The sequence below is a fragment of the Hipposideros armiger genome, unplaced genomic scaffold (genome assembly GCF_001890085.2).
Source record: "Hipposideros armiger isolate ML-2016 unplaced genomic scaffold, ASM189008v1 scaffold_266, whole genome shotgun sequence".
Classification (NCBI taxonomy): domain Eukaryota; kingdom Metazoa; phylum Chordata; class Mammalia; order Chiroptera; family Hipposideridae; genus Hipposideros; species Hipposideros armiger.
The window spans coordinates 147,874-156,973 of NW_017731616.1; positions in this window are offsets into that span (position 1 = coordinate 147,874).

Below are 9,100 nucleotides of genomic sequence, written 5' to 3' on the forward strand. Positions count from 1 at the left end.
TTGCTGCCCTCTCTACTCCACTGGCTGAGAGGTCCACCTGTGCTTAGTGGAATTTATCAGTTCAGGAGGTTCAGGGGCCAGTTACCTTCTCAGGTGATGCTATTTAGTGCCATTCTCAGCATTGTTGGACTTGTTTTAGGGAACCAAATTTCAAAAGTTGCAGCCAAACTAATTGGTTACTCTTGAATATTAAGAAAGCAACTCATAGTTCTGAAAATTGGTAAAGAAAAGAAAAATCAAGCATATATTCTGCTTTTTCTGTATGAGCTGTACATCAAGGAGACAACCTGTGAATATGGTCAACATTTTGTTTTAATAGAAGAATCCCAACTAATAAATGCAAAGGAATTGATAGACTATCACCATTTTGCCACTTTAATGAAATAATGGATCTAGCCAGTGATCAACAGCTATTAAAATCTTTACGTGAGAGACTGATGGGGAACTACATAATGATGGATCAGGCTGAGAACACTTGAACCCACTGAGTAATTTTAATATTCCAAAGAGAGAGAGAAAAAGACATTACATGCCTCTCCTGGTGTGATGCAATAAGAACACAACATCATTTATGAAGTGGTTTTCCTAAAACATCTAACCTGAGTCTTCTTAAGCCTCTATATCTAGTTTTCAGTTTATAGGAAATACAGGGAGTGGATGAACAGTTTAAATAACACCTCAGGGTACAATCAGCCAAATCTAGGATGTAACAAATTCTATAGGAAAAAATGACTTGATTCATTAATAAATAAATGGTAAGAAATATAAAAGAAAAGAGCCTATCGATTAAAAGAAATTTAAGAGCAACATAAACAATGTAATATGTGAATAGAATTTGGATCCTGATTTGAATAAAGAAAGTGAAAAAAATATTTATGAGATACTCAAGGGAATTTGAAGTCTGACTAGATATTGATGACATTAAATAATATTTGTTAAATTTTATTTTTTTAGTATGACATTGGTAAAGATGGTTATATTTTTAAAAATAGTCTTTACTCTTAAAGATACAGGCACAAAACTTTATGATGAAATCATGATGTCTGCCATTTGCTCTAAAATAGCCTGGTGAGGGCTGTGGGGGAAATGGGTGACATGTACATAAAATAAAACTGGTCACATGCTGACAAGTGTACATACTGAGTCATGGGTATCTGGGAAGTCATTATACTATTTTTTCTACTTTTGGAGTATACTTGAAAATTTCCATAATAAAAACGAAAACAAGCAAACACACCTCTCCCCCCAAAAAACTTGCCACCCTCTGACCTCTCTTCTTGAAAATTCTTTCCAAAGTCTATGAAAGGTTTATTAGTAATAGCTTTACAATACCTCATCTGATTTCTTTCCTTTGGAACCCCCAATTATCTCAAAATTCTCCATGACTCTTTTGAGTTAGTTTATTGCTTCATTTCTGTTTTTGAATGAGCAGAATTATTTTCCCTGGCAGTTTTCTAATTACAGAGTTATGCTTCCCAGTGTGTGAATTAGAGCAGTCCTCCCAATAGGAGGCGCTGTCCTCAAGTATGGTTTCAGCTTGTATTGTAGAGAAGATGCTCCAGGTCTTCCTATGATGCTGCGCTTTCCAGAGAGCTTTCCTGGGAGACCTCTGAATGACAGCGGATATCTTAAAGTAGCTTTGCTTCAGGAATGATTTTCCACCCCTTAGCTGCTGGAGTTGTATGGGTCAGCATTTCCTCCAGAATGCAACTTACCCGTCTTAGCTGGTTTTGCCTCTTCCCCCTGTCTTTGCTTGATGCGGTTCCTAAGCTGTTTTAAATAGTATATGCCTGCCATCCATCCAAGGGTGAGTGCTTCATGTTCTAATTTAAGTGCTGTTGCTGTTATTATTGAAGTTAGCCTAGTACCTACTTCTTTTGTGTATATTCTGAGCAGTGTCATATCAGAATGTGTGGGGTGTGATGATAAATGCAATTTGGGGGACCTCTTTAAAAAAAGAATACCAAATTAGGTTAGAAAATGAGTCTCTCTTTGGATAGATAAATTGCAACACAGACAAATACCACAAAATCCAGAAAAAAAATAATTTTAAATCATTTAACTGTCAGAAACATCTATAATAATTTTATTCTTATATTTTTTGGCTATACAGACTTTGATCACTCTTCATATAATAGTTTTGTAATATTTTCTACAGGGAGGGTATTTTCTACAGAAAGGGTATAAAGATAATTCAGTCTTTCCTCTAGAATAGTTAGAATTCCTCTAGGATGGTTTTTATCATTGGGTGCTTAGATAAATGTCAGCCTATTTTATTGGTTATGCCTTATAAATATCTTGTAAATATTTAAGAGTATTATCAATTTGGGAAAACGTCTGTCAGTCTTTTACACATATGCGCTGTAAGATTTCAGGGTGTGTAAATGTATTTGATGGGACTTATTAAACAATTGGTCCTCAATATCATTATAATGCTGTATTTTCAAATCAGCAAAAAATTTAATGTGTTCTTATGATTCTCTCCTCTTCAATAATTGGATTAACAGGAGACTAAAGAATCCAAGAAGTTTCTTCATTTCTTTTTTGAAATTTATCTCTTCTTGTTAATTAATCACTGCTATTGGTATGATCTAAAAACTTATTTATTAAAAAAAAGATTTTATTGGAGAAGTGGGGAAGGGGAACAGTGTTGGGGAATTGGGAAAGGGGAACAGCCAAGTTGTTGTCCTTCAACCTTAGTTGTGGAGGCACAGCTAGCTCAGCTCCAAGTCCAGTCACCATCCAGCTGCTCATTGGCAGCTTGTGGGGCTGCTCAGCTCAAGGTTCTGTGTTCAATCTTAGTTGCGGGTGGGCATAGCCCACCATCCCATACAGGAGTTGAACTGGCAACCTTGTTGTTAGGAGCATGTGCTCTCACCAGCTGAGTCATTCTGCCACCTGTTGGCAGCTCAACAGCAGCTCAGCTCACTGGCCCATGTGGGAATCGAACCAGTGACCCTGTTGCTCAGAGCTCACGCTCTTAACCAACAGAGCCACTTGGCTGGCCCAAAGCTTATTTTTTTATAATTTGCTTCTTGAAGTCAGAATAATTTCCACTGATTTTTGTCATCCCCTTTATTACTTTAGCTTCATGCTTCATTAATTTTATCAGAACTTTTTTTAGTTCTTTAATAAATAAATCAGGAACCTATAATTTCCTCACATATTTTATTGAAATGTTCTAAAATGTTTGCTCAAGTAATGGCTTATTCTCAATTCAACTTCTTTTTAAGACAGATACCAAAAATGCCCATATCACTTCAGCACCACCAGACACTAAGGCAAATAGGATGGAGGGAAATTTGAAATAAAAAGAACAGCAGTTTTAATGATTTGGGTTAAAATATCTTACTTTGGCAAATTTAACAAAAGCGTATGATCTTGTGAACATTTGCGAGGGTTCCTCCCAGGGCCTTGGGAGAGGCCCATGCAATTGAGGCATCCTGAAGCTGAAACTTCATTAGCTTTACTATTAATCCATCTTTGATCCTGGATGATCGATAGAGAGAGCCTCTTCCTCCTCTTGGACAAAGCATGTTCCTTTGTTTTGTATGCTGATCTTCTGTTTGTCCCTTCAGATTCACCCTTCACCAGCTCCTTCTCTACCCAGGAGGTTAATCTATATGGACAATATCATAGCTTCCAGTTGAGTTCAGCCAAAGGGCAACAATGACAAGATATTGGAGAGGGAGGGACAACAGGCTCTGATCTTTATTCTCTTGCCTCCATCCCAGCAGGGTTGGCATGAGCTGGATGTATCTTATGAGGGCCCCCTCTCTAAAGTCCTCTGTCACCAGTGACCACTTCCTCCTTTCTCTGGATCAGCCTGTCAGGTGGTAATGGAGCCCTCAATATTACTAGCCCTGCACTATCCTTCAGAGTTTATTTATGCCCTGCCCATATCCTTGTACAAAGTAATTTATTAAACTCTCTTCAAATTACCCAGTTTGAGTGTATCACCTTTTCCTACTGGGACTCTGCTATAGTTCGTAACATCAGCTTTTGTGTAGGCAGCAAATTCTTCACTTTACATTTAACTTCCTCTTGTAAAAGTTAATAAACAGAAACCTCATTTAAAATGAAATCAGGAGGCCAGAAGGGAGACCTGTGAGGCACTACATTGATCACAGAGCCCAAGAGGAAGAACTCTTTGTTTATAATAGTGCTCCCAAGTTCCTCTTCTCCTGTATGAGTTTCCTTTCCTTTGTTTCTTAGTACTTGCACTTGGTTTGCCATTAGACCTCACAGTCCTGGATTGCAATTCTTTGTTATTCCCAAATAAACCCATTTTGCTAGAGAAATATCTGGCCATCTATTTATTTCAGGTCAGTAAGCTCTAAAATCACTCTTTATAAATGTCTTTATTTTCACAGAATCAGCATAGGCATACCCCCCACGGTGGGTGATCAAAGGAGAATTATCTTCCTTTTAGCTGCTTATTACCTGAGTGTTTTTTTTTCCTGTTTTTTATTGTGGTAATACGTACAATATAAAATTTACAATCTTATCCACTTTTTTTTTTTTAAGATTTTTATTGGGGAATTGGGGAAGGGAAACAGCCAACTCATTGTCCTTCAATCTTAGTTGTGTGTGGAGGGCGCAGGCAGCTCAGCTCCAAGTCCAGTTGCCATCCAGCTGCCCATCAGCAGCTCGTGGCTGCTCAGCTCAAGGTTCCGTGTTCAATCTTAGTTGCAGGTGAGTGTAGCCCACTATCCCATGCGGGAGTCGAACCTGGATACCTTGTTGTTAGGAGCACTTGCTCTCACCAGCTGAGCCGTCCTGCCACCTGCTGGCAGCTCAGCGGCAGCTCAGCTGGGGCACAGCTCACTGGCCCATATGGGAATTGAACCGGCGATCCTGTTGCTCAGAGCTCGCACTCTTAACCAACAGAGCCACTTGGCCGGCCTCTTATCCACTTTTTTTTTTTTTAAGATTTTTATTGGGGAATTGGGGGATGGGAACAGCGCTGGGGAGTTGGGGGAAGGGGAACAGACAAGTTGCTGTCTTTTTGTTCTTCAGTCTAGTTGTAGAGGATGTTGCTTCGTTGGAACCATCATTGTGCTCTTCCCTGGCGAGGCAGATCAGTCGCCGGCTTCTGGACAGCCGCTCACGATGGCTGCTGGCTACACACGGTAGCCCATGGCAAACCACTGCAGCAGGGGCTGCAGCCTACGCCGATGCTGGTGACTCATGGCAGCCCGGCCCCAGGTTGAGCTGTTGATCAGCCTCTTAGCTGTAGAGGGCAATGTCACTGGCCCTCATATGTGGGATCCGAACTGGGGTCCTCTGGCATCCCAAGCCAGCTCTTAACCAACGCGCCACTTGGCCAGCCCCCTCTTATCCACTTTTAAACATACAGTTCAGTGGTATTAAATACATTTATATTGTTGTGAAACCATCACCAGCATCCATCCTTATAGTAAAACCAAAGGCCAAATGAGTCCAGGGCTCGTGCTGCCTATGCCACTCAGCCAATAGACTGACACAGGAATTGGGTCATAGAATAATAAGAGCTTATTGTCAGAGCACCAGTGGTCTGAGAAGGCAGTGGGTTAACACCTCCAAAAACTGCCTTAACATTCTCAGACCAGCTTGGGACATTTAAGGGGAAAATCTGAACATTCCTCCAGAGGCCACGTGATAGTTCCAAGGGGTCTGCATGGAGCCTTTCCTCAGGCAATGTGGCTCTCCAGCGTGGTCATCAACCCAGGAGCAGTGATGACAGTAACCTGGAAAGAATACTAGGCCATAGAGATTGTGATCAGTAAGCCCATGGTATTGTGATCATAAGCAAGGTATATTGTGATCAGTTAGCAAGCACAAGTTTCAGGGTAATTATCTAAAGCAAGGAACTGGACAGGGGATATTCCAAACTGAGAAACTGGGACGGAGAACATTCCAAGCTCAAACCTCAGGGAGGAGGTTGATCAATTGCTAAGCTCTAGGGCAGGGAGATGCAAGGCCAGGGACATTGCAAGGCCTCTTGTGTGGGGGTTCCAGCTGGGCCCTGTTTCAATAGCTCTCTCAATCTGAAGATTGAGACTCAATCTGAAACTGAAACTCTATATCCATTAAACAATAACTCACCATTCTCCCCTCCTACCAGTCCCTGGCCACCACTATTACATCTTTGGTCTTTATGATTTTGACTATTCTAAGTACCTCATATAAATGGAGTCATATAGTATTTGTATTTTTGTGACTGGCTTATTTCACTTAGCATGGCGTCCTCAATGTCATCCATGCTATAGCATATTGCAGAATTTCTTTCCTTTTTAAGACTGAATTCTATTATATATATATTGAATTTTATTGTATGTATTGAATTCCATTCCATTGCATGTATACACTCCATCATGCTTATCCATTCATCAATGAACACTTCCTCATTGTTTCCTCCCTTTAGCTATTGAGAATAATTCTGTGAATATGAATGTCGACTTGGGTTTTTTAAGTAACTAATTTCATTTCTTGTCTTTTTAAAAACCTCTTTCTAAATACGGATAACCATTCTAGAACTAGCCATGGTAACAATCTTTTCAATAAATGGTGCTGGAGCAATTAATTTTCTATCCCCATAACAAAAAACAAAATTTGTAGTCTACCTTATACTGTGTCCCCAAATTAATTTGAGATGAATTAGCAAGGTAAATGTGAAAATGAAGCAATAAAGTTTCTAAAAGAAATCAGGGGAGAATATCGTCTAAACTTTGGAGTAGGCAATTTTGTTAAACACATTTATAAAGCAATAATCATCTAAAGACACCAAGAGGAGAGTGAATAAGCAATCCATAGACTGAGGGGAAGACACAATACATGTATCTAACATAGGATTTGTATCCAGAGGGTGGAAAAAAAGGACAAAACATTTGGATAGGTGCTTTGCAAAGGAGAATGTCTACAACGCACCATCATTAGAATGACCAAAATTAAAAAAGAATGGAGTGCATTTTCCAGGATGTTTAGCAAATACGTTACTGGAGCAAGTGAAAATGATATGATCTCTTTGGAAAGTGCATATTTGAAAAGTGCATAATATTTGACCATGCATATTAAAGCTAAAAACAAGCCTGCCCTGGGACCTAGTAATTTTACTCTTAGCTATACACCTAACAGAAATGAGTGCATACATCTACCCAAAGACATGCACAGAAGTGTTCAGAGCATCTTTATTTGTAACAGCCAAACGGCCATTAACAGAAGAATGGATAAATACGTTGTGGTATACACAAACACACACACACACACACACACACACACACACACACACACACACCCCCACATTCCAGCTAATATATGAGAGTTACTTTTAAGGAGGGTATTGGCTAGAGGGGAATTTTCTGGAGTGCTAAAAATGTTCTATATCTCAATCTGGGTAGTGGTTACAAGGTAGTGTTCATTTGTGAAACTTCATTGAACCATACATTTAAAATTCATAGGGCCTCAGTTGGTTAAGAGTTGGCTTAAGAGCACAAGCTCTAAGCAACAGGGCTGCTGGTTCGATTCCCACATGGGCCAGTGATGCTGCACCCAAGCTGAGCTGTAGCTGAGCTGCCAACAGGTAGCAGGATGGCTCAGCTGGTATAACAACAAGATTGCCTGTTCGATGGTGGGCTATGCCCACCCACAACTAAGACTGAATTTGACACTTCGAGCTAAGCTGCCACCCAGATGGCTCAGTGGATAGAGCATATGCTTTTAACAGCAAGGCTGCTTAGTTCGACTTCCACATGGGATGGTGGCTATGCCCACCCGCAGCTGGGATTGAACACAGCACTTTGAGTTTAGAGGCCACAAGCTGCTGACAGGAAGCCAGATGGGGATTGGCGACCTCCACAACAAAGATTGAAGAACAACAACTTGGCTGGTCCCCTCCCCCAATTCCCCAATAAAATCTTAAAAAAAAAATTCATGTACTTTACTGTTTGTATGTTATAATTCAATTTTGAAAAACTTTATTCCCACAAAGTCTCCTTCTTTTCCCTTTATGTGTTACAATATTTTATTTTAGACAAGGGCTTAGTCAAGAACCTGTGCTATTTTATCAACTTCCATGTGTTTTCTCTATAGAAGAAGGCCTTCTTATAATTTATGTATATACCAACTTGTTCATTGCGTCAAATTGACCCAACACATCTTGGTTGTTCACAGTTACTAGATAATTGGGGGAAATATTAGAGGTCTCCAATTGTCAGACCTAGGTGCAGGCTCTAAGTCTCCCTGCAACAACCTCACGCTCAGGTGATCTGTTACAATGAAGGTAGGTCTTAGATAAGATTCTGTCATATATTTGAACACCTATCAGTTCTACAACCCATCCCCAAAGCTCAGGGAGGCACTAGATTACTGGATTTTAGGCACTCAGACATTCATCTCACACACGAAAACTGAAAAATCAATATAGTATAAGCCCAGCAGCCTTCAGAGTGGTATTCTTGGCCTGGAACTTTTATTTGAGCATTCTGCCACTTAGTGATAGATCTGTTGCCTTCCCTGACCAAAAGGCTAGAAACTGACACATCTGTCTTGAATAAGCTTTTCATGCTTTTTTTTTTTTTCTCTCTCTCTCTCATTAAAGTCAACCTGGAATGGTAAATCTATTCCACGAGGTCATCAAGGCTGGTATGGTGCTCCAAGCTGAAAGAGACTTGGATTCCTTCTGTTGCTGCTTTGCCATGCCTATGGTATTGCCTTTATTTGCTTGGTCCAGCTTTGTTCACGACCACATCCACACTCAGCTAGTGGGAAAAGAACAAACTCTTTCTTTTTTAGTATGACCTGGAAACTACATACATCACTTTGACATCTTATTGGCGAGACATGATCTTATTTAGCTGTAAGGGAGGCTGGAAAAATGTAGTTTTGTTTTTTTCTGTGGTTGGCCATGAACTTGGTTAAAAATCACTGGTGATTTTATTATTATAGCAAAAGGGTAGGGCCAATGTTGGGGGATAAATAACAGTCTCTGCCATAATGATAAAATTGGTTTAGGTCAGGTGGCAATCCTTCTCAGCTGAATTTACCCAGCTCATCTCTCCTTCCTTGAAATATTCTCCTCTTTTAGCCTCAATGGCATCATATTTTCCTAGTACTTCTCAGG